We start from the raw sequence: 21,904 nt of genomic DNA, 5'->3' as shown, positions 1-21,904 counted from the left end.
CATCTTATAGGCACCATACAGCATCTGTTCTGTTCCTAGTGATACTTAATCCTCACAGTGATCATAGGAGGCAGATTTTATTACTAACATTTACAGATGTAGATACTGGGGCTCAGAGACGTTAAGTAACCTGCCAAATATCACACAGTGAGTAAGTGGAATAGAGTTTTCCTATATAAAACTTATTCTTCCCCCAAATCCCAATGCTAATATTCACCTAGATCAAGCCCTCCCTCAACAACTTGTAAATCTTAAATTTGGTAATGATTTGAAAAGGCTTTCAGTTCAGGGAGAGAGGAAGAACATCATAGTCCAGTAGAGGACTCACATTTTCAGCTAGAGAACAGTTAGATTCACAGTTTACAGAATCCAGTGGGACAGATTGCCATGTGGGGAATGTAATGATAGGGTCCACAAACACTCCTAGATTGAAGAGTTTATGCATGTCTTCCTGCTCTTACCAGCTGTACTTGCATCTGACTTAATTATATGCTCAGGGTACAAATGCCTCTAGAATTGCAGGCCAGATCTTGCTTCCCAGGAAGGCTTATTGGTTAGATGACACTCAGCTCATGGAATGCAGGGGGGAAAAAAAAATGTTGGCTTGTCCCTTAGTAGTGGAGATATAGTTGAGCCATTGTGAGTCAAGATTTATTCATTCACTCATTCAGAAATATTTATTGATTGCATATGGTGGGCATTTATTATCTTTGTTCATCTTAACAGAAAGATGGCCAATCAGAGTACTCCATTCTCCTAGATGGTGTAATTAGTCCACGGTTTGGCAGATAACATAAGAGAGCAAGAGTCCAATGTCTGGAATTAGCATGGATATTCAGAGAAAGTGTCTCTCAGATCTTGAACTGAATGGATCTTGAAAGTCCAAGATTGTCAGGGTTTGTTTTACCCACCGTGCTGAGACAGTCTGCCTGAGAAGGAAGCCCACATGGAGGAAAGAAGAGTTCAGACATGGAAAGAAAGGAAATAGTTGAACACCTGGATCCTACCATGTCTGAATCCTTAGATTGGAGCTTCATTGGGCAGATACCCTTACTGCATTTAGCATTAGAGTTGGGAGCTGGCAATATGAAGAATATGAATTCCTTTTCTTTATCTAACTTTGAACTTGTGTAGGGAAGATTCAGAGTAGTCATGGGAGGCATAGTTGATATAATAGAGCAGGCAGAGTGCTTGGAATCAGAGCTGTGAGTTTGAATCTTATTCGTGGTATTTGTGCTTTATAATCTAGTTATATGATCTCTTAATCTGGTCCCAGGAGTTGGGACAAGAGGCCATCATCGCACAATGAGCTCCCAGTCTAGTGGGACATGAGGGTTTATTAACTGGTTGCACAATTTTGGAAAATTAATTGACCTTTCTGATTTCAATTTCCTTATTTGTAAGTGGAAGCTACTGAGAATGTCTTCCTCCAGGAGCTGGAGTTGGAAGAATCAAATGAACCAGTGGATATGAAAGCACTTTGTAGATTATGAAGGGACCACATCCCAAAGCTCTGCAGGGGCAGAACTGGCCTAGGTCCCCACTGACCAAGCACTCATGCAATGAAGTAAATACCAAGGGCCTAATGACCATATGCTTGTGGAAAGACTAAAGTAATATATTATTTAGCAAATCCTCTTCAGCTGGATACTCAAAAATTCTTTTTCTTAATATTCTTTTTCTTTATATTCTTTTCCTTTTTCTTTCTAATCCTCTTTTCTAAATAAATCATTGGAGAGGGTCCAACTTCCTTGGCCATGAAGAATGCTGATCTTGAATCCCCCATTTCAGGTAACAGTCTAACAAACCAGCACAACAGTTAAACTGAAAGCAAAGCAAACCAAACCAACTATTTATTGATTGATTGATCCTTAGTCTATGGGCTGGACAGTTCTGCTCATCTGGGCTGGTCTTGTCCAGTCTCATCCCTTCTCATTCAGCAAAGGCCAGCTAGTGGGCCAACTGGGGAATGGCTGGTATAGGATGCCATCAGATGGGATATCTCCCATTCTTCAACAGGCTAGCCTGGGCTTCTGTTCAAGGAGGTGGCATGTTTCCTTAAGACTACAGAATTGTTCAAGGTCTCTTGAAGTCTAGGCTCAGAACTGACCCAGTTCTTCCACATTCTATTTTCCAAAGGAAGGTATAAGGCTAGCCCAGATTCAATGGGCACCTTCGCCTCTTCATGGGAGGAGCTGTAGAGTCAGGTTGCAGGTGGTGCAGAAACAGGGAAGATAGAAATCGGAGTATGTTTGCTATCAGTCTGTCAGATAGCCTTTGCACTAGGTTGGGAAAGTCATTTAATGCTATAAACACAGAAAAGGAAAATTTGGCTTCTTTCATCTCTTTATTTGGCCCCTGACCATGTTCTTTCTGTCCCCTGACCATGCCCTGGATCGGGGGGCTTTCTTGATCTCTGCTGCCTAGACAGTTGTGGTAGCTGCCAAGTGATGTACCTGCCTCCAAACCAATCTGACAAAGAAGAAACAGGTGTTCTAAGGTTATAGTCCTTCTCTCCTGGACCTCAGCCCAGAAGAAAGTACAGACATATTCTACCTGTAAGGCATACCAACAAATGCATCTGTGCCTTCGCACTGCAAATCACCTTCCACTCTATCATCGAGGTTATTTTAATAAAGTTCTTCATGTTACCTATGAAATAACAACCTCACTTCCTAGTCTGGCATTCTAGGCTTTCAGAGGTTGTTCCCAATCTCTCTTTCTCGGCTCTTGTCTTGCTACTTCTGGAAGAGGAGCCATACTTCCATTTCATCAGTGTTCAGTAATTCCCCCAGCTGTATTTCTTTACTATGTAACATTTCCTCTGTCTGTACATGCTCACTTGCACCTCTGCCTCTTACAATCCCACTCTTACTATTAAGATCCTGCTTGGATGGGGAGATGGAGAGAAGGGAGTTGAGGGAAATTGGAGGGGGAGATGAACCATGAGAGACTATGGACTCTGAAAAACAATCTGAGGGTTTTTGAAGGGGTGGGGGGTGGGAGGTTGGGGAAGCCAGGTGGTGGGTATTGCGGAGGGCACGTATTGCATGGAGCACTGGGTGTGGTGCATAAACAATGAATTCTGTTACACTGAAAAGAAATTAAAAAAAAATTAAAAATTAAAAAAAAAAAAGATCCTACTTGGTTGCCAACCTCCTCCACTGAGTCCCCTTCCAATTACTTAGAATCAATCTCTTCTTTTTCTCTGCTTCCCTAATCAGTTTTTCCCCCCTCTCCTCTCCTCTCCTCTCCTCTCCTCTCCTCTCCTCTCCTCTCCTCTCTCTCTCTCTCTTTTGACTTTACTTGTTTGCCACAGGAAGTGAAAGAGGAGGGGATAGGACAACTCCCAATCCTGGGCAGCTCCAAAAACTTGCTCCCTTGTCCTCCTCCAAAGGTACATCATACCACATTCTTGTGCCACATATCAACTAGACTATAGCCTCCTGAAACAGGCCTTGGTTCTCTCACCTATGTATCCATCATGTTACCTGGACTGTCTGCTTCATGGTACATGTGGAGTCCATGTCATTTACCTGACTTGAATCTCTTCCTGCCTCCCTCTGCCTGCTGTGGAACATGGCCTCAAATCCTGGAGCTGGCCAGAGTCACGGTCACTTTCCAGGACTCTGAAAGCTGCACTTAAATTGGGATATGCTCTAGGCCACTGAATTGGCAAGAGTTATAGGCCTAAAAACAGTCCTGCTCTGTAGCAGGGGGTCAGTCATTAATTCCTCCTTTGGATGCTTTTTTGAGGCTTGAACTCACATTGCCTTGCTGATTTTATTTTTAGGTGTCTGGCAGTTTAAAAGGGTGCTACAACTATCTTGGGTTTATTATTATACTGTGAATGGTCCTTGGAAACCCAGTTCCCTGATTACCGTCACATGGCCTGTTCAGATGAGGACTCCTCTTTACTCCAAGTTTGAAACCCCTTGGTTTCGATGAGTGGCTTTCAAACAGCCGTGTGAGTAAGAATCATCTGAGCCTTTGGAAGCATGTGAATTTCTGGGTGTTATATGCAGAGTTCCTGGATTCCTAGATTTGGGCAGGTCCAAGGACTGTGTAATTTTCTTGAGCTCCCAGGGGATTCCGCTGCTGGCTAACCCTACTTGGAGAAAAACTATAGAATTATAAGCATCCAACAATGAAGAAAAATATTGGCTGCAGCTTGTTAGCTGATGTGATGCCAAAATTTACCATCACATCCTGGAGACCAGGGAGGCCTCCAGACACCTCTCCTTTCACCATGCCACTCCTCTGCTCAAGAACATGCAATGGCTCCATCTTTCCTCATCCACATACAGTCCAGACTTGTCTCTGGGTTATTCCAACCCCTGCTCAGCTACTCCTAGATGTTCTCTCCTTCTGCTTGCATTCTGTTTGCTTTGTACCCCCATCTCTTCTTCATAAAGAATCCCCAACAGTTCACTGAATACCTTCCATGTGTCAGGCACTGTCCCATAGTTCCTTCAGTCTTCAGACCAGTCCTGGGAGGAGGGCATTAGCATCATCCCCATTCCTGCTGAAGGGGAGTTTCTGTGAGTTGCCCAAAGTCACCTGCTGTTAAGTGAACTTCAAACCCAGAGTGACTGATCTAAGTGCCATTGACTACTTATGACATATTATGAAGCCTATTTAAATCCCACCAAGCACCCTTTTCTGAACTCAGACATAAACTCCCTTTCCCTTATCTGTGAATTGGGTGTGTGTGTCTCACTCAAGGTCACTGTAAGAATCAAGGTGATAGTCTCTGCGTGGCAAAATCTGGGCGATTAAGTGGTACTGCTAGAAACCCATGCCATGTCTCGTCAAGCAGGAGAGATGAAGATCATGTGGTTTTTGAAAAATGAGGAGATTTAATTATTAGAGTAAAGTTTGTGGCATCAAACACAATTTACCCTTTTTCCTGCATGTCACATGTATCCTTCAAGGATAAAGATATTAAAAACCATCCTTTCTGCTGGAACAATTTTTATTTCCTCTTCAAAGTGTAATCTCAAGGCAGCCACAGCCATGGAAACAGAATGTGGCAGGTGTAGCTGTGCTCTGCATTAGGGCCCAGTTTCCCCCTGGCAGGGAGGAGAAAGGCTGCGGTCAGGGAAGATGAATGGATCCGGGTGGTTTTGTCACGGTCTGCAAAGCGTACATTCTCCCAGTGCCTCCATCAATCAGGCTCCAGTATTGAAGGCCCTCTGCTATCACTTTTGAGTGACTTGCAGCCCTTTTGTGTCACCAGCAAGGGACTTCTCATCTGCTTGGGTGACCCAGAAGTGTGATGTGGCTGGCAGTGGGGTCCGACCCACAATTAAGAGTACATTTCTTTGTTTCTTTGTTCCTGCCCAGTGGCTGGAAACAGAGAATATGTGCAGATCGCTCTAAAAAGACACAATGTCGCTAGTTTGGATGAAGCTGTTGCTACCCTCTCTCATGGGGAAGGGAAGGGATGTGACACTGGGGGACGTCATGGCATTTCATTAGCCATTGCCTAGGTGGGAAGTGAGGAGGTGGGTTCCAGAAAAAGCAAATGCATAAACAACTCCCTGCCTCAGTTTCCCCAAAACATCAAATGAGAGTGACTGTGCCTACCTCATACAGATGTGGGAAGGATTAAAAATTGGAGCACTGGGTGTGGGGTATAAACAATGAATCTTAGAACACTGAAAAAAATAAAATCAAATTTAAAAAAAATAGTCCCATAAGGTGTCTGACATACAGCGAGATGACAGTGAGTAGCAGCAAAGAACTCAAACCAGATTCAAATTCTGTCAGCCTTCACAGTGTAAGGTGGCTGTCCCTTTACTTCCGATGAGCAGTGTTTATTTACTGAGAACCTTGTGTGCATTAGGACCCTAGGTTAGCCTCTGAGGACAAAAATATGATGGAGATCTTGTTCCCAGGAGAAGGTCATAGTGAATCTACATCCAGTGTTTGCAGAACACCTGTGTGGCTGCAGGACACCCGAGTCCAGACAATTTAAGGAACTCACATGAAGTCCCAGAGCTGTTATTTCCAGAATCCATAATAAGCCTTCCTAATATTACATCCAGGGCTTTTCCCATGGACTAATAGGTCTTGTTTTTTTTAATTTTTAAAATTTTTAATTTTTTTTTAAATTTTTTAGAGTTTATTAATTTATTTGACACAGAAAGACACAGCGAGAGTGGGAACACAAGCAGGGGAAGTGGAAGAGGGAGAAGCATGCTTCCCATGGAGCAAGGACTCCGGTGTGGGGCTTGATCTCAGAACCCTGAGATCATGACCTGAGTTGAAGGCAGACGCTTAACGACGGCTGAGCCACCCAGGCAGTCCTGATAGCTCTTGTTTTAAGAAAACAGGGCCAATTACATCATTCAGAACAAAGGCCCTGAAGGGCTGAGCTACCCAGAGACCAGACCAGATTAGTGAATATAAGTAACCAAATAAAAGCAAGCTGGAGGACTAAATGTGATCACACTGGAGAATGGAGTCATCATTTGCCAGAACCGAATTTCTCATCTGCTGGCTTAGGGAGCCTTTGGCTGCCTCCTCCTTTCCAGGTTGGGCAAACAGGTCATTCTGATAATCTAAGAGATGAACCTCTGGTGACGTCAGCCTCCCCTTGGGCACCTGAGCCCATTGTCACATGTACTTGACTTTCATTCTCTAGCACCCCTGGATCTCAGCTCAGGAATGACTCAGCAAGGGTGAGACTTTGTTCCTCCTTCAGAGAAGACTCCGGTTTTCCTCAGAAAGAACTTTCTGAAATATTCCTGCTGACCCAGATGTATGTGCTTTTCAGCCATTTCAGACCCAAACTTAAACAATGCTGGCACTTTAGCAATAGGAGAACAGCTCGCTGCATTTATTTCCTTGAGATAACTTGGATGAGAATTTGTTATGTATGCTTCTGTGGATTTACCGTCCCCCGCAACTTAATTTCATTGTGAAATTGTTCAAGTTTATAGAAAAGTTGAACACAGCCACATGCTGATCACCAAGACTCTACTGTAATTGTTTCACTATAACTTATTTGCATTACTACATATTTGTCTGCCTCTATCCACTCATCAATCTACCTTATTTTTTTTTTTTTAGTTCAAAGTAAGCTGCAGATATCAGAACACTCTCCCATCAGTATTTCAGCATTTTTATCCTTATCAAGAATTAAATATTTGTTTCTGTTTTGGGGAACTTATGCTAAGATGTACAAATCTTAGCTCCACCATTGTTGATTTTGACAGATTCATGAACTTGCATAACAAGAACCCCTTATAAGATATATAACATTAGCAGGTCCCCCAAAAGTTCTTTCAAGTCTGTCAATCCTTGCTCCCACCCTCATCCATATCCCAGACAAGCTCTGCTTTTATGTTCTTACTATATCGATTACTAATCCAGAGCTTTGTAGAAAGTGAATCATTTTTTGTATAAGCTTCTTTTACTCAGAAGAGTGTTTTGAGATTCCATTCCTATGTGTTTAAACAGAGCCCGTGAAGATTGCTGTGGGGCTTAAAAGAGCTATGGTAGTCCAAATAATTAAATGCAATGCCTAGCACATGATGGGCCTGCCATAGGTGTTAACTACTGTGACTGTGATTATTTATTATTTTTATTATCATTATTTTCTTTCCGTCATGTTTGCTTATGTTGGCTGTAGGATGTGCTAGTCATCAAAGCAAGGTATTTATCTTAATTTCTTCATCTGGAAAGTTGACCTCAGAGAATATTCTAGATCTTATCCTTCTATGGTTCAGAGTTCCTTGGGGTTGTTCCCTGGCTTAAGTATACATATTCTCTATGTACTTAATTTCCCAGTTAGATCCTGAGCTGTACAGTAGCAGTACACTTTGTGCTTGCTGCATCTTTTTTTCCATTCTGATGCATTGCAATGTGCTAAGCATGTAGGAGATAATTAATGCATATATATTCAATATGAGGTCAAAATCAAGGTTCCACCACACAGGAGTTGCTTGCCTAGGAAATGACAATGAGGTTCCTGAATTATTCCATCAGTCCTATGGTAGTTAACCTGCTCAAGTTCACATCACTGCTTTGGGGGGCCTAGAGTTCTGGTTGGAACCTTGGTTCTGCTGGGAGCCCATCTTTAGTGGAATGGCTCACACTCCATAAAATAGATGTTACAATCTTCATTCTACAGACAAGGAAGACTCAGGGAAGTAGCCAATAAGTGATGGAACTTAGATGTGAACCCAGCCTGTCTGACCCATAGATCTCACCTTCTATTCTTGTTCTATGGTCTTTCTGACTGATTTTAGGTGCATATGGAGGAGAGAAGTAAAGGTGCAGGGGGTGAGCACTTGATGAAACCGCTGGTATGAGTAGGAAATATGGTTAGTGATAAATGGCTCCAACATGTGTACCCAGGACAACGTGTGTCTAGGATTACCACACTGAGGATTTTTTTTGGTCCTAAGGAAATCCTGTGAGGTAGGTGAGCAAACATTATTGTTTCCACTTTACAGGGAAGAAACTGAGGGTCAGAGGGCAAGTGGCTTATACAAGATCACAAAGCTAACATAAAACAAGGGTAGTGTGTGGAGGGGAGGGGTGGAATGGGAATTTGTAAGCAGGTGTCATGATTTCAAAGTAAGAGCTTTCTGGCATGTCCTCTGACCATTTGGAGAAAAGATATGTTAATAAAAGATATCTGTGGGCAAATACATTTGAAATAAGAGTATGATTAATCCTTATTATTTCAAATGAGGTTGTCAACAAAAGTTCAAAGTCAACATATTTAAGGATGTTCTTCTTGAGCTTTTTCTGTCTGCAAGGCTCTGGGCCTCTTGGCCGTCCATTTCTAGCAGGACGGATGACACGAATTCTACCCATGAGTGATGCTGTACTACCACCCATCTTTCTTGGGAGCAACTTGAAAGGCCGACTGGTTTATTGTTTTTATTCTCTCAGCTCAAGGCCTGAGTCATTCCATTAAGTGAGCGTTCTCCCAGCCAACAGCTGCAAAGTACCAGATTGGCACGAAGCAGGTGAGTGAAGTCAGCTTAAATTCAGCATCACAGAAATCTGATTCTGGGGACACCTGGGGGCCACTCAGCAGTCACTCGTCCTGGGAGGAGAACTTTTCGGGTTTTAGCAAGGGAAGTGTGGTTTCCCGTTAGCTATCGTCTGTCTGGTTGAACAACATGACTCAACCCCTTGTTCAGAAAACAGCACTGTGATCAATGGGTAGACCCGGGCGGAGGTGTAGTGAACAGAAGCACATGAGAACATGCACTTTACGTGCATTGTCACAGGATCCCATGGCCGTCCTGTAAGGAGGAAGCACTTATTATCCCACTTTATTGTGTGGTAGATGACTAGGGCAACCAACTTCTGCTGGTTTGCCTTGAAATTTCCCAGGCTTCTCACTCAAAGTCTCACGTCCTGGACATGTCTCAGTCCTGGACAAGCTGGGGCAGTGGGTCACCTGAGGTGGATCTGAAGTTCTACCTTTACTGCAAAGAGCATTTCTTAAACTTTGTACTCTCCTACCTCTCATTCGTGAAGTCATCTGACAGTCTGAGCAGTTCGTAATGCGGAGATGTTATACCCATTTTACTGATGGGGACGTGGAGGCTCATTGAGATTAATGGCTTGTCCAGGATCTACTGACTAAACGGTGAAAGAGGCAGGTTTGGAAGCCAGCTCTCTTTGGCTCAGAGGCTTCTCTACACAGCTCTCCTAGCAGAGAGGCAGGAAAGGCAAAACCTGACAGGTGTAAGCAAGAGGCGGCCATGTATTTGGGGATGCCACCATCTGCTCTTGGGAGCTCCCTGGGCAATTCCATATTCAGCTCTTTGACCTTTTATTCCAAAAGGCCTTATGGCTTTCTGACCACAGGCAGGATGCAGAGCAGCTGGGAAGGGGCACTGGGAGGGATGGCTGTTTGGGCAGCTGGACACCAGGAAGCACTGAGAAGAACCAAGAGCGACGGCCATTACCATTGGGTGCCACAGACAGCCTGGACCTAGAGTCAGGGCCTTGTACCAGTCTGCCAGCTCTGGCAGGGTAGGGGAAGGGAGTGAGGGACCCCAGGGGGACAGGGTTGGACCTCTCCTCATGTGACTCTGATGTGACAGCCTGGAACAGCTGGCAGGAATTGCATGCCTTGAGAGCGTCCTCTGTCCTAAGATTCTCCTTCATAAGCTTGTCCACTCTGCCTTTTTCCTCCCAGTGCATTTTAACACATCACGTTCAAAATGGGCTGCTAATGCCCTGGGTTTATTCATTCTCTTATCTAACACTTACTGCAGGCCCATTGTGCATCAGGGCACCAGTGCCAGGAGTGGGAGAGGAATAATGCATGGCCTTGTCTCTGAAGCAGGGACACTTCCTTTAAAGGACAGATAAAGAAGCAACTCAGTGCTATGCATAAGAGCAAGGGGTTTGGACGTTTCTCAGACCGGAGCTCCCATCCTGGCTTTGTGACCTTGGTCAAGTTAACTTGCAATTTCTCCTGAGCCTGAGCCTTCTTACCTGTAAAGTGGGTTAAAAATTGGTGTGAAGATTACATGCGATGATAGTGTTCAGGGCTAAGTCCAGTGACTGTCACATGGTAATTACTCAATTAAGGAGAGTTATTTTTCCAGTTCTACCACTTACCAGCACTGTAAGCTTGGGTGAGTCCAAGAATCTTGCTAGGCATCAGTTTCCCTTCTATGAAAAGGGTATAATAATAGTAACTTTGTTGTAAGAATGTTGCAGTAATTAAATCAGATGATACATGTAAAGAACTTAGAATAATGCCTGGCATACAATATGACTTGAATATATAACAGTGATTGTAACTAATACTAAGGGTGATACATACCACAGGGATGTGGACAAAAAGTAAGACGTTCTAGGAGATAATTCTAGGAAAATGTGTGGGAGGGTATGTCAGGGAGTGAGCAGCATGTGTAACATATGGGGGTGTGAAGCTGCCCAGTGTTCCAGAGAAGTGGGTCAGATTGGGAGCTCAGGGTCACACCATGGGCAGAGCAGGAGATGAGTTTTCAAATGAACCCAAATCCAGGTTCTCCCACTTATTAGTAAGGTGACCTTTGGAAAGTGATTGAATCTGTCCTAATTCCATCCTCCTCCCCAGTAGCCGAGAGCTCATGCTTTCTGTTTTTTAATGTCAGTGTGAGGATGAAAGGACATAATGTCTGTAATCACTCAGCCAGTGCCTGGCACAAAGGAAGCCCCCATAGGTGTTGGTGACTAACCATGATATTTTACTAGAGGACATGGTGAAGGGTGTGAGGGGACTGACAGAGTGAAATGGTGATTAGATCAGGAAAATCTCAACAAAGGAGTCTTCCTTTTCTAGAAGCAAAATGGGGAAGTGCCGTGCTCAGGACCCCTGAGGCTCTCTCTGGTGTTACAGTAGCTCCTTTGCTCTTGGAGCCCAGCTTCGGAGCCCACATCCCTCAGCCTCGTCAGAATCTAAATTTACCCTCGTCGTAATTATTCACACTGTGCCTCATCAGCTTGTGAGCAGAACAAGCGGAAGCCAAAACTCAGAGGGGGAGGTGGGAGGGAAGAAGACAGAAAAGAAGGAAACTTCAGGCAGCAGGGCTGCCCACTTTGCCTCCAAGCTGCGGTATTGGCCAGTCCCCCTGAAATAACTCCTGAGGGCAGAGTTGGCTCATGTGTCTTCCAACGTTAACATTAGAGCGAACCGAGATTAAATGCTCCCGAGAAACTGACCAGCCTAACATTTTTCTCCTCCCTCTCTCTTTTTATAACTATGACCACAGTAGTAATTCAATTGGAAACATATTCTGTCCCTGATTGCTCCAGCACTGGCACTAGATCATTCCCAGGGCTTGATATTTTTATTAAATGCACACTGCTGTTATTTTCTGCGGGGGCTAAAAATACATCTGACTGCAGCAAAGGCTCAGTTGGGGCCTCCTCCCTGTTCTCTGGGAGGCCAGGACCAGGCAGGACCAACAGATTGATGGCCTCCCAATTAATTTAGGCAGCACCCTATTTCCAAGGAAAACGGCCCCAGATACTAATATAACTGTAAAAATAAAGATGGAGTTCTGGTCTAAAAGGACACATAATGGGAGACCACCTTCCTAACCGCACATACTGCCTGTCTCCCTTCCCTTGCAGCTGTCACACATCACCATGTCGAAACGCTTTATGTACTTTCAAGCCATGTCTTTGTGGATGCTGACCCTTCGCTGAGAATTCTGCTCCTCCGTCTCCTTCTGTGAGTTTGTGATTGTCCCATAGTCTCAGCTCAAGCACTTAGCCCATTTTCTGAGCCCGTGCTTTGACGGAGACCCTCTTTGCCTGATTTCCCCGTGCTCCTTCTGCTTATACCTTCAGAACTCACCTTCTGCATTGTAATCATTGCAATCACTTATGTCTGTCTATGATTATCTTGCATTTCTTGAGGCCAGGGACTGTGTTTTACTGACAGTTAGAGCCCTAGCACCTAGCCCAGTGCTAAGCTCAATGAGCTGGGGTGAGTTAGTCATGGAGGATGCAGAATTTGAGGAGGTGCTGCTTTCAGGTGCTGACCCTACACTGGAAAGACGCTGACAGTGCTTCCTCAGAGTTCATGCCGGAGGCTCCAGGCTTGTCCCATCTAAGTCCTGGTCCAGGGGCCTAAGGGGGTTCATCAACAATGATTTTGGAGGAAGACAAGTCAATCACTTCTTCCTTTTGGAAGCTCTCCCCTCCATTGGCTCTTACAATGATGAATTCTTCTCATTTTCTTCCTACCTGGTCCTTCTTTCTTCTTTCTTAGATTCTTCTTCCTCTGTGTGCTCCTGAGATGTTGCTGACAAGATGCTGCTTCTCTGTGGTCCCACAGGATTGTCGATGTACTACCCACCTGCTCATTCAGTCAGGCATTCAGTATTTATGAAAGCGTTACCGGGTACCAGGTGCTGTTCTAGGTGTTTCAAATGTGGCAGAGAGAAAGAGAATGATCCTGTCTTCAGAGAACTGACATTTTAATGGAACACGCAGAGATTAGAACTAGATATCTAGAATAAAATGTTAGTTGTTAGACTGATCTATAATTAAGTTCAAGGGCCTTGCTTTATTCATCCCTGTATCTGGAGCTTATCACAGTGCCTAGTCACAAATCATGGGCTCAATAGCTGGATAAATGATCACTTGAATGAATGAATAAAGGCCTAGGGTCAATGTAAATCTTCTATAAATCTTTCCCTAAACAACTCAGGCAAAGTCTAATTAATTAGTCCATTCATTCATTCAACAAATATTTATTTTATGCCTCCTCTCTGCCTACCTGAAAATATTTGAGGCACGTTATAAACATCTGTCATTGTGCCTACCACAGTTTAGAGATTACTTGTTTGTTTGCCTATCTTCAGCACTTCTCAAGGACAGAGACCTTGCCTAATTCATTGCTGGATCCCCCGACCTAACATGGCATCTTATAGGTGCTCAGTAGAAGTCACTTGAATAAGAGATATATTTTTAATAATTTGTAAGGGAGTGAAATTACCATACCATACTGTGGAAGATGGGTGGTCTCCACTTTTCTTCCACTTTCTGTGACTTTTGAACATTTTTTTTTTCTGGAATTACAATGATTTTAGATGGAAACTTTGTAAAAGGCAGGATATAGCCCTGTCAATGTACAATGTCCCCAGTGCAAAAGCTCAGTGAGAAATTTTCTCTGACATCAAAGAAAGACATTTTCAAATGGACTATTTCTAACTCTTTGTCTAAATTCCTCACTTATCCTATGGTTGAGACTTAAGCTCCGGGCTTAGGGCTATCACTAACTCATTGCGTGACCTTGGATCAACCATTGTCTTTCTTTGGACTTAATTTTCCTTTTTGAATAGAGACTGTGTTGGTCAATTATGTCAAAGTCATCTACAATTCTGACCCTCAGAGGAGCCCATGAATCGCCTCTACTCTGGGGGCTGGTTCCTGAGAATCCTTCTTTTGCCTCTTACTTGATTAATGGACACAGAAGAGATATTCAGAGCTACTACTACTTCTGGATTTCACAAGATGGCCAGTTCACAGACATTTATTGAGCATTTACTATGTACCAAGATCTGCTGAAAGACAATGTTATTGAAGAGATTGTCTTTCTACCCAATAAAGCTATTGTTGAAGTACTTCAGTAGCTTAACCAATTCCTGAGAATATCCTGTGATGCAGTTGGTGTCAAATGGGTGGGGAAAAGAAGATAGGGCAGTAAGCTTTAATCACAACATCACTGTGTAATTGAGGACCAAACACCACATAGTGCAAGGACTCAAAAAAAAAAAGGTGTAAAGAGACTCTATTTTATAAACCTTCTTTCTGAAGGACATGTAAGTCCATTATTTAGGAATTAAGAGAGAAGAAATCCCCAAGGACTTGAATAATTGGGAGAAGGGCTCAGGGACAAGGTGACACTTGAACTGGACCTTGCAGAATAGGTGACAGTGTTGGTAAGGGGAGGGGGAAGCCTCTGAAGGAACCAGGGACTGAAGGGCCCTTCTTTCCAGTCTCCAGTTCTGTGTGCTGATTTATTTGTTCGTTAAACCTGCTGATCAAAAGCACAGATCTTCTCTGAATTCTTGGGTAGATCTGAACCGAGGATCTAGGCGCAGTATCCAGGATTGTCTGGGGGCAGAGCCAGATGTCTAATTGTGATATGTGCAGGGTCCATCAAGATTCTGTGTGGGGAGGTGAGCTGTAAGAGGTTTCTCTACCTTCTCTTTGCTTGTGAGTGAGTTTTACTGAAGGAGAGTCTATTATAAGAGAGGAAGAGAAACTTCTCTTTTCTCTCAGAGACCAGAATACTTCACAGAAAGTCTTATTTCTGCTCTGAGTCCATGATTCTCAAAGGATGTGGAAGGGGCTGAAGGAGTCAGTCCTTTGCAATGGGGAGGGACTAGAGCCTGCCTGCTCCTTTGGAAGCTAACTCCTTGAGAGGACTTGGAGGTATGTTATTCTAGCTTCTATTACTAGAGTCAGCAATCCGGCTTACAAAAAAAGCCTTGCTATAAACTACTGTTGTGTGTGTTTGTGGTTGAGGTGTTTGTGTGTATGTATGTGTGTGTGGTTGTACGTTTTTTGGTGCTCATTAGTCATTTTTTTTTCTAAAATTGATAAAAAGAGAGATATCTAAAGTGGTAAACCTCTAAGAATTTAGTGATTAATCAATTTTTTAAAATCTCACCTGGTGGTGGGTATTAAGGAGGCACAAATTACATGGAGCACTGGGTGTGGTACATAAACAATGAATCTTGGAACACTGAAAAAATAAAATAAAAAAAATAAAGGTCTAAATAATTTGTTAAAAAATAAAATCTTGCTAATAGGTTATATATATTTATTATGGTAAAAAGCACATAACATAAAATTACCATTTTAGGTATTTTTAAGTGTGTAGTTCAAGGACATTAAGTACATTAACTTTGTTGTACAAGCATCACCATCATCCATCTCTGGAACTTTTGTCATCTTCTGAAACTGAAAGTCTGTACTATTAAACAATAACTCATTATTCTTTACTATTTCCCCCCCTGACAACCTGCTTTCTGTCTCTAGGAATTTGAATACTTTGGGTACCTCAAATAAGTAGACTCATATAATACTGGTCTTTTAGTGACTTCTTTAACTTAATGTAAGATCTATAAGGTTCATCCATGTTGTAGCATGTGTCAGAATTTCTTTCCTTTTTAGGGCTGAATAATATCCCATTGTATGTTCGCTTCATTTTGTTTATGCATTTATCTGTTGACCGACACTTGGGTTAGTATTTCCACCTTTTGGTTATCACAAATAATGCTGCTGTGCACATGTGTGCACAAATATCGCTTCCAGTTCTTGTTTTCAATTCTTTTTTTTTTTTTTTTAAGATTTTATTTATTTGAGACAGAGAGAATGAGAGAGAGAGAGAGAACATGAGTGGAGAAAGGTCAACGGGAGAAGCAGACTCCCTGCCTAGCAGGGAGCCCGATGTGGGACTCGATCCCGGGACTTCAGGATCATGACCTGAGCCAAAGGCAGAGGCTTAACCCACTGAGCCACCCAGGCGCCCCTCAATTCTTTTGGGTATATGCCCAGGAGTGGAATTGCTGGTTCCTACGGTAATTCTATTTTTAACTTTTTGAGAAATCACCGTACTGTTTTCCACAGCAGCCATGCCATCTTATGTTCCCATTGGTAACGTAGAGAGTTCTAATTTTTCTGCATCCCCACTGACACTTGTTACTTTTTGGATTTTTTTTCTTTGTGGTCTTCGTTTTTGTCTTTCTTTATAATATTCATGTTAATGATGTGAAGTCTCATTGTGATTTTTATTTGCATTTCCCTAATGACTAGTGATGTTGAGTATCATTTCATGTGCTTATTCATTTTTTATGTCTCTATTTTTACCCTTCATCTAAAACTAAACTATTTTTTGGGGGGGCCACTAAACCAATTTGTGTTGAAAAGAAATTCATCTAAATTTGGTATTATTCCATGCAACCCCACAGGTATTTAAGGAGCGCTTACCCTGTGCAGGATAGTCTGATCTCTGCTAGGACTCTGTGACTGTCCCTTTGGGGTAATCATTGATTGGCGGGGGACTCAGAGATACATAACTTGCAAACAAGCCAGGCTACGAAAAAAGCTAAAAGAGAGGATGGCCAAATTACTCTTTGAGACACAGATTATTGGAATATGTAGATGAACTCTTACAAGACTCTAAGATTCATTCATTTGTTTATTTGGTGAACAGTTATCAGCAACTGCTTTGTTTTGGGCAGTGTCGAGAGCAAGATTTGTATAAAGGGGCTGTCTTCAGTCCAGCCTCTCCTTTACATTGGCCTCTAAGCCACTACAAGAGAGCTTACAGTCCCTGGAAATGTTCTCCTGTTCTCCACCCATCCTGCCTCTGTCCTAGCTTTTCTACCTCATTCCACTTCATACTTCACTTCCCTATCTTCCTAGCCACATCTGCTCCAACACCCAAAGAGCGGGGACTTCCCCAAAGCTGGATGCCCCTTGGCCTCCAGAAAAGAGAATTTGACAATTCCTACCTCCACATGAACTACAGCTTTGGGTGGTAGCAATGTGTTAACACATCAACACACAGTAAAACATGCAAACTATTAGAATGGAGGAGCACTTGCAGAGCAGTTTGGGACTAGGCAGGGAAGTTCTTACCAAGAGGACATTTAAGTTGAGTTTTGAAGTAGGAGGTGCACTTTGAACTAGCTTCAGTGCTTAGTGTCAGTAACAGCATCATGAGGCCTTCATAAAATGGCATTCTATTTATGGAATAATTCCTAATTTTTATGGGCAGTTGCAAAGCCATGAGGCCAGATGTAACTTTTGACTCCAAACCAAGACTAACTCATTGAGTGTTACTTTGGGCCCGTGTTTGATGACTTCAGCTAACAGGGATCGAGAGAGGTGCACCTATATGATCTATATTTAGGCATGTACTCTGCAACGTGGGGCTGTCCTTTCAGAGGAAAGTCTTCGGTGTCAGCTGGGGAAGTACTGATTTCAGGATGAGATCCCCTGACGAGGTGGCACACAGCTTGGAAATTTCTGATACAAAATTACAAAAGCTTTCTATGCTGTTTCCACACCGATTCCGGTTGTTTGATTAGAAGGTTCAGGGAAGACATTGCAAGCTGAAAAGCACCATTTCAAATATTTGCATGTGGGTTGCTGTATAAGATTTTTTGTATTTAATGCAAAAATGGAATGAAGCCATAAGAATGTGTATCTGACTCATTTGGAAAGTGAACACTACATATTTGCCACATGCCAGGAAGCACCTATGTATTCCTGTACCTCTTCAAGTAGCTGCTTCAGTACCTGTTCTCATATTAGTATCACTGCTTGGTTGGCACACTTTTGTAGGGCTGAAGAAAGCCATTTTGTGGATGTGAGTGGACACCAGTCTGGGAAAGGAAAAACCTACATTCTAGGACCTGCTTCTTCATTGGCTGGTGGCTGTGTGACTTTGGACAAGTCTCTAAAGCAGGACATTGAGAATGAGTTGGCATTGCCTTTCTCTAACTTTTGTCACCAGGAAATGGAAACTGAGTTAAGATACCAAGAAGTAGGCTGGACACAAATAGGCCTTTGATGTCACAAAAATTTAAATCCCCGCAGCATACAATTATGCGTGCTCAAATACAGCAAAAATATTAATGAAAGAGACCAAATATTAGTTCTGACTTTCAACGTTCCCTCAACACACGTTCTAAAATCTCACAGGAAGGGAGACTGAGGGATTAACATCTTCAAAGCTGATTCACTAATCCATTATCTTCTTACAAGAGCCATTTGAGAGGATGAGATGTCAATTGAGATTTCAAGTTTTATGTTAATAGATCAAGTTTTGACTATTTACTATGAATCAGGTAATTTGTAAACAGTTGACATTCATCTTCTATTTTAATCCTGACCATCAACCTTATTCCCATTTTGCAGTGGAGGAAATTGAGGTTTGGCAAGGTTAAGTAACTTGCCCTAAATCTCACAGCTCTTAAGCGGTAGAGACTGAAAAATCAGTCTGTCTTATGTCAGAGTTGCTTCTCTCCAGCACTATCTACTCAATTCCTTGCCTGTACAGAATCCTGAAGCATTGACCTGTACCTATATTCCCGAGGACTTCTGATTTGAGAGGGGTCCTTTCATTCAATATTTAACTAATGGATATTTCCATCCTTGTGATCCATGATAAGGCAACTTTCTTCCAAAAAACAAACCTACATCTATCATTCCTTAGGTCAAAGCTTCTTTCTGTGTTTCCTTTTACCTTCAGGATAAAATTTTGGGTCCATAAGATGGCATTTAATGTTCTTCTAAATCTTTTCCCAGTGTAACTGTCCAACATGGAAAGCTGTGTCCCAACCCAAACTCCATGCTCCTGTCAGACATGTCCAGTCTTTGCCCTTAAAAGCTCTCTCCTTCTGCTACCCTACTCACTTAAGCTTTCCACTTATTCTCCCCATGCATCTAGAACATGTCCATTTGAGGGTTCCCATTTGCAAGGTCCCTCTCCATTCTCAGTTCTTCGTGTAGCCCTATCCTGCTATGTCCAGACATGCATTCAAATGCTGTCCATGTTAGTCCACTGTGCATTCATTTACTAATTCACTCAACATTTATTGAGCATCTACCACATACCAGGCTTTTTAAACTGCAAGACATTCCTTGGTAGCTGTTTTTCTTTTAAATTATGATTTGTCTTTGCAGAGGAACAGTAATCTCCTTGATAGTTTTTTTTTTTTTTTCAGCTTCTAGAACTGGACCTTTGTACCTTCAACAACCAACACATAGGAAATGATCAGCAAATGGTTTGGGGATGAATTTCTGAATCATATTGCCTTTTTACCTTATTCACTCATATAATACCTAGGAGATTCACAGCAAGCATAAATAAAATCATTGGCAAGAATATTATGCCTACAAAAATATCATTTGTGGGAAAATTATCAGTTTCAAAAGGTGGTTTTTCTGCTCCTTATCCATACTATACTGCATGCAGATCACCCAGAAATGTGTCACACAAATGTAATGGTGAGAAGCTATTTCTGGCACCTGTTACTTACCTAGAGATGAAAAGAGTAAAAGCTAAAACTTGGCATGGCCATTTACTTAATTATTTTTAAGGAAAATATGCAAGATGTCTCTGGGTCAGAAGTCCAGATAGGTTTTGCAGAACTTCAGAAGTTTTTCATTGTGGGAGTTTTGACCTCAAAGTTGACTAGAGGTACCTTAAGTCTAATTCAACTTAACCACTCATGGTTGCACTCATAGCCCTGCACATGGGATCTATGACTTAGCCATTGATTAACAACATACTTTCTGGTAATGGTCTCACCCTTAAGGAAATGGTCCAGTTGAAGAAGTCATAAAGCTGCATCTCCTGAGCAGAATTTCTGAGGTTGGTAACAGAAGCATCACATGTGCATGTGCACGCGCACACACACACATACACACATACACACGCAGCGTTCCATGGATAAATAAGTTAGGAAGTCTATCTTTATTAGGTACTTAGTGAAAACCACCCCCTTGGATATTTACTAAGCAGATTTGCACATGGAAGACTCCAAAAAATTTATTTATAAAGAAACCTGGCTCACTTTGTTCCCCAAAACTGACTGGGCAGAATGTATGATGTCATTGCCCACTCTTATCCTACTTGAACCTGGTTTTTCCCATAACTTTACTGCGTCTTCCATTCATTTGGCAAACTTGCACTGCCTGCTACTATGCTAGACACTGGTGTAGGACCTAGTCCCTGTCTTAAGTAACCTGTGGTGCCTCAGAACTGAGATACGAGCACTGATGAGGCACTTGCTGGAAGCTGTGAAATAGCGCTGTTTGCAGGGAGAAGTAATTGAAATGCATTCTTCCGAATTGCAAGTTGACCAGGGAAATGGTCAAGAGAAGGAGATTCCAGGCCTCAGGAGGTGTGTGAGAACCATCAAATCAGGTAATGGGATAATCAAGAAGTTTGGTCTATTAGGATACAGGGTTTATGCAGGGCACTAAAGAAACATGACATGAAAGAAGCAGCAAAGCACGAGCATGAAGAACATGGTTCTTATTTCCAATCTGGTTTTGTCTCTTGCTTTTCAAGAATTTCCCATGGCAGTCCTACTTGGGGTTTTTATAACTTCTTCATGGCAGCAGGGAAAGGAGACACATTGGGATGATTCAGAATATGAAAAACAAGGCTCCAGAGTTGTAGGCGTTGGTCAGAACAGCAGGCATCTGTAGATGCCCCTGGAAACTCCCAGAAGAATGATGAGTACTCTTGATAACACCTGTTTTCTTTCTATCAATGGTTTGTGATATAACAAAACAATTCATGCATTTATTCCTACAACATCCTGTTCTCCTTCAGACGTGGGCATTATGCTCATCATGACACGGTTTGGAAATTACTGTGAAAGTGATTTCCATGTCATGAACTGTCACCATTGACAAGTGACAAAATTGTACCCAAGGAACTTTCTCTCTTTAGATCCTGGCTGTATAACAACACTTCTTCCAAATAATTGTAATTTTCCCCCTCAGCTATGTATATATGTTTGTAAGACTATAAATGTAAGATTACAAGTGAAATAAAATATTACCTGTAAATTATATTATGTCATCAATTCCAGGAAAAAAGCACCATAGCAAAATGATCTGGAAAAAAGAACTCTGCATGTTATTTTTCCCTCATCTATAAAATGATGGGGTGGACTAGTTGGTCTCTGAGGTCCTTTCTAGCATTAATGCGATGTTCTTGGATTCTATGGGAGTTGTAGACAATTGTGGACAGCAGATGTGCAATATAATTTTCTCAATAGGGTATTTGTCTCTCACTGACTCTTTGGGAAATGGTGGGCATGCATTTTGTTTGTTGTTATGACTGGAAAATCTGAGCAATAATTATAGTAACATCCACAGAATTTCCCCTGTGGTGTAAAATACAGATAAGACTCTTATAATATTATCCCTTGGTAACTGGAACTCATGATGGCTGGAAATCTCTATGTGGCTCACTGAGATTGGTACTGTGCTTCTTGTTATCTGGCTCTGCTTGTCTGTGGGATGCCCAGGCCTTGGGGTTAGTTCCAGCAATCAATTCATTCATCCATGCGACAAATATTGATTGAGCACTAGCCAAGTGTTGAGTACTATACTAAGGGCTGGGGAGATAGGATGAGTAAGAGCTTGCAGTCAAAAGGGAACACATATATGCAGTCCATTCTGTACTGGATGCCTAGAGTGTGCTTGGCTCTTGACCAACACAGACAGATAGGAATGAGAAAAATAAGAATGGACACATGTGTTCAAGTTCTGAGGTTAGTAATCTATGATACAGAGGGCTGAGAGGCTTCCTATAGGAGATGGCATTTATTTGAAGAGCAGAATAAGAGGTTACCAAGTGGCTAAGAAGACAGCCATCCCAGGT

General features: G+C 42.4%; 1 long non-coding RNA gene across 1 annotated transcript; it reads left to right on the top strand.

Moving 5' to 3' along the window:
* The first annotated feature begins 8,759 nt into the window (after window positions 1-8,759).
* LOC116877047 lies at window positions 8,760-15,009 on the top strand. Its single transcript, XR_004384516.1, has 3 exons — window positions 8,760-8,987; window positions 11,124-11,198; window positions 14,767-15,009. It is a non-coding gene; the product is annotated as an uncharacterized LOC116877047 (long non-coding RNA).
* Window positions 15,010-21,904: the final 6,895 nt, after the last annotated feature.

This window comes from Lontra canadensis, unplaced genomic scaffold, assembly GCF_010015895.1.
Source record: "Lontra canadensis isolate GAN:19392208 unplaced genomic scaffold, GSC_riverotter_1.0 scaffold49, whole genome shotgun sequence".
Taxonomy (NCBI): domain Eukaryota; kingdom Metazoa; phylum Chordata; class Mammalia; order Carnivora; family Mustelidae; genus Lontra; species Lontra canadensis.
The sequence above is the reverse complement of the archived record's forward strand: the minus strand, read 5'-3'. Positions and strand labels throughout refer to the sequence as shown.